Here is a 4,816-nt window from a genome sequence, read left to right as displayed (position 1 = left end):
CCATACCTTAGGCATACTGAATCAGAACTAATGGGATCCTCAGGTGATTCCCATGTACATTTACCCCTTTCAGTCAAACTGAAAGGTAGGAGAGCATGGACCTCCCAACTGCGAAGTCTGCCCAAGACTTCTGACCCCAGCTGCAAGGAAGTAGGGTCCAACTACGAAGTTAGAGGAAAGAGTCCTCCTAAGACAAACCTCACTTCTGACACCAACTGCAAGTTCAGGAGGCTTCCTAAAACCACCCTAAGATTTCAATAATTCTGTAGAAGGACTCACCTCACTGAAAGCCATTATAATCATGGATATGGTTTATTGCAGGAAACGGATACATTAAAATCAGCCAAAGGAAGAGATGCATAGGATGGAGTCTGAAAGGGCTCCAAATGCATAGCTTTCATTGCCCTCAGGATGTGCTAGTTTCTCAGCATTGAGATATGACAATGTGGATGGTGTACTGTGCCAACCTGGGAAGCTCACCTGCCCTTTGGACACTCTGGTGTCCAGAGTTTTTATTGGAGCTTCATTATATACGCATGACTGGTTGATGGCCCACAAGAGTGAACTCAATCCTCAACACCTACTCCCTAGAGAGGCCCACCCTGAGTCGCCTTGTTAGCATAAACAAGGTGTGGTCAGAGGAGCCACCACGAATAACACAGTCCAATCATTTAGGACATTTCAACGGTTTAGAGGTTACCCCCCAGGAGCCTGTAACAAAGGTCAGACCTCTAATTGGGAATGGCCAAGTTCTTTACTATATAACATTAATGCTTCCTTCTCAGATGCCTCCTCCCCTTAATAAGTTCAGAACAGATTTGCGTATTTCAGGCTCTCTATCTCTATTATTGAATTTCTTCCCTCCTTCCCCTATTTCTCCCCCTCCAAAGCAGGGCTCCTAGCCTTTTTCTTCTGCATAAGCCCCCAAGCAGTCATCAGTTTGGTGAGGCCTCTGAACTTCTCTGTAAAAAGTCTTTAAATGTATAAAAAGACATAGAATTCCAAAGGAAATCAATTATATTGAAATAAAGTTATCCAAATGTTAAGAAAAGAAATTTGTGATATTGTAATAAATGTGCTTTTTGTTAGCACTTTAAATAGCAAGCTAGCAGAAGGTTTAATAATTACTGTGATTTCAAAGTAGTGTTAAATGTAGGTATTTAAAAATATCTGATTTATGTAGCAACTGTTAGGTGATATGAAAATATCCATGGATTTTATTGGTGAAAGCCCCAGATTCTGCTACTGCTACTGTGGTTTGTTGTCTACATTCATAATGCAAGAAAATGCTAAATTTCAGACCATTAGTGAAAAAAAGAGGTAACTTCTTTTCCTGCTCAAGTTCATAGATCACTGAATTCTATCCATAGACCTGTGTACCCCAGGTTAAGAAACCCTGCTTCAAAGTCTTGAATGACATATACTTATTTTTAATTGGACGCTGAATGAAAATTTGATTTGTTTTGAGAAATTTTCAAGAAGTTTGAAAGAGTCATTGAGATAATTGGAAGCACCCTGGAGTTGCACAAAACTTGAACCAGGACTTGATACGCTGGTGTCTGATGGATTTATGGATAAGTATTAGTGGAGAGATTGATGGCCTATAATCCCTTCATCTGAAAAATTTACATTATGTGATACGACTCAAAGGTGGGCTTGGCTTTTCCAATGATCAAAAATGGCATTTTAAATTTATTCAACCCAAAAGCACTGGCCTAATGCCAGGGTGAGAATGGAAGAAAAATAAATGAAAGTTAAGAAAAGCTGAAAGAAAACCAACTGTGCACAGCCTTTGGGAAATCCATTTGCAGCCACCAAAAGTCAGCGAGTCCATCTGGAGAAAGCCAACTTTCCACACTATTCAGGACAGAAAAAAAATGGATGAGACCCAAGAACAAGACTAATGTTTGAAGAAAAGGCATTTTCAGCATGACCTACAAAGATTTTAATTATGTTAATTACTTTTTGGATAATTTTCACTGGCACTGTAAAACCTTCCACTTACAGAAGGGTTTTCCTCTCTGTTCTCTTTTAGGGATATGAAGGCAGACATTGACTGTTGGGTGCATGCCAGTGCTGTTAGAGTGGAGTGTTCCCTGAGAGGGCAGGGGCCGGGAATCCTTTCATATTTCTATGTAACTCACAGGCAACAGGCTCTTGGAATGCGTCCCCTTTTGGGTCAGACCCAGTAGGGATAAAAGCCTTCTGGTGGGGTTTAGAAACACTCTTACCGGAAGTTTTTTTTTTTTTAAGACGGAGTCTCACTCTGTTGCCCAGGCTGGAGTGCAGTGGTGTGATCTTGGCTCACTGCAACCTCCGCCTCCCGGGTTCAAGTGATCCTCCTGCCTCAGCCTCCTGAGTAGCTGGGATTACAGGCATGTGCCACCACGCTTGGCTAATTTTTTGTATTTTTAGTTGAGATGGGGTTTCACCGTGTTAGCCAGGATTGTCTCCATCTCCTGACCTCATGATCTGCCTGCCTCAGCCTCCCAAAGTGCTGGGATTACAGGCATGAACCACTTTGCCCGGCCTTTTTTTTTTTTTTTTTAAAGATGGGGTCTTGTTCTGTCACCCAGGCTGGAGTGCAACGGCACAATCATAACTCACTGCAGCCTCAAACTCCTGGGCTCAAGCAATCTTCTCACCTCAGCCTCCCAAGTAGCTGGGACTACAGGAGTGTGCCACTGATCTGGTTTGGATCTGTGTCCCCACCCAATCTCATGTGGAATTGTAATCCCCAGTGTTGGAGGTGGAGCCTGATGGGAGGTGATTGGATCATAGAAGTGGATTTCCCCTTTGGCACTGTTCTCGTGATAGTGAGTTCTTGTGAGAGCTGGTCATTTAAAAGTGTGTGGCACCTCCTCCTTCTCTCTTGGTCCTGCTCCAGCCACGTAAGAAGTGCCTGCTTTCCGTTCACCTTCTGCCATGATTGTGCATTTTCTGAGGCCTCCTGAGAAGCTCAGCAGATGCCAGCATCGTGCTTTCTGTACAGCCTGTGGAATGTGAGTCAATTAAGCCTCTTTTCTTTAAAAATTGCTCAGACTCAGGCATTTCTTTGTAGCAGTGCAAGAATGCACTAATACAGCCACCGTGGACTAATACAGCTTCTTATCAGCAGTTTGACAATGCGAAGGTAAGAGGGAAAGTTCTGCCTTGCTGGGCTCTGGCAGACCTGCTGCTTCAAAGTCCACCTGACTGTGGCCAATTAACATTTGAGTCACAGGAAACTTCCTGAGAACCCAAGGAATAGAAGCTAGGAGCCCTTTGGGGCATGAAGCAGACACACACGGCCCTGGCATAGGGCTGAGCCACAGAACCCAGGGAGAGATGTTCTTGGTTTTGGATGGGGCACTGAAGGGAGTGTGTTCCCCTTTGAAAGTTGGGTTATACCTTAAATACAGCATGTTCAACATGAAACTCAGAATCTCTCCCTCTTCCTTACTCTTCTCCAAGGGAATAGTGAAGCCAGAATCTTAGCTGTGATCTTCCTCTTTAATCCCCGTATCCATTCCATCAGCAAATCCTACCTATTGTCTTTGAAACCTGTCCACTTCTTTCTCTCCATGTCTACTACCATCACTCTTGTCCCAGCCATCACCATCTTCCTCCAAGAATCTAGGATTAGACAAAGGGCTTCTCATTAATTTCCATGACTCACTCTGCTCCATTTAACTGATTTTCCTGTGAAGCTTTCATGAGGAAAGGAGAGAAAATGCATTTTTTGGTATTCATTATATTTCAGTTCTTTAATTCATTCAATAAATATTTGTTGAGTACTACATGCAACAAGCTCTGCTTTAGGTCTGGCAAACTGGGACATGTAATCATCCTATCTCTCATGCTGTTGAGTGTTATCTTGGAACCATCTCCAATTTCAGAGTCTCTGTTCTCCGTAAGTGATAATCATTGGGATTTTTTTTAGACAGAGAATCTACATCAAAGCTTAACCATTTTATTTTTCGTGGGTGATAAAAATTTCAAGCAGAAAGAGAAGTTTGGAAAGAAAAAAGACCAAGGACTTGCCACCCAATATGAACAGATGAGCACATTTAATCTAATTTGTGTCAAATCTTTCTCAAAAGATAAGTCAAATGCTACCCTTATTGCTGAAGTCCCCTTTATGCTTCTCCTGATCCCATTCTCCCATTCTTCCAGGTGGCCACTCCCCTCAGGTTGATATATTCTTCCTGCCTATGCTTTAATATCTAAATTACATATAGATATATTTATAATCTCTCTCTTTGAATTTGTGAATTTAAAAAATTAACGTAAGTGATATCATGCTATAAATATTCTGCAACTTGCTTTTTAAAATTCAAACATTATGCTTTAGAATCCATGCTGATAATATAGATCAGGTATATCCATTTTAATGGCTGTATAGTATTCCAGCTTATGAACACATCACAATTTGCCTCTGCATTTCTCTCTCTCTCTCTCTTTTTTTTTTCTATTGATAGATAAGTAGATCTTGAATTTATTTTGCAAACAAGACCTGTTCTATCTATCTTTTAATTTAGGATTGTAAAAGCAGAGCCAGCTTGACTTCAAGGACTGTTTTCTTAGTCTCCAGGTCTCTGTGTTTCTCTATGGAGGGCTATTTAAGTTAGTACTTATTTTTGATGACAGATGATGCTCCAGTAAATATTTTTATTCTTCTCTCCGTGAGCACATACATGGGATATTTGTAGATTTTCAATCTTTACCAGATACTGACAAATCACTGTTCAAAGAGGCTAGCTTGTGATGTGGTAGGAAAGCTCTAGAATTGAGAACGAGGAGACTTGGCTATAGTCCAGTTCTGGTACCAACTCCC

The 4,816-nt window shown here is 41.5% G+C and overlaps 1 non-coding gene across 1 annotated transcript; it reads right to left on the bottom strand.

The window, feature by feature from the left end:
• Positions 1 to 4,448: 4,448 nt before the first annotated feature.
• LOC129022179 (small Cajal body-specific RNA 15) lies at positions 4,449 to 4,573 on the bottom strand. Its single transcript, XR_008496267.1, has one exon. It is a non-coding gene; the product is annotated as a small Cajal body-specific RNA 15 (non-coding RNA).
• Positions 4,574 to 4,816: the final 243 nt, after the last annotated feature.

This window comes from Pongo pygmaeus, chromosome 21 (assembly GCF_028885625.2).
Source record: "Pongo pygmaeus isolate AG05252 chromosome 21, NHGRI_mPonPyg2-v2.0_pri, whole genome shotgun sequence".
Taxonomy (NCBI): domain Eukaryota; kingdom Metazoa; phylum Chordata; class Mammalia; order Primates; family Hominidae; genus Pongo; species Pongo pygmaeus.
This window is presented reverse-complemented; position numbering and strand designations above follow the sequence as displayed.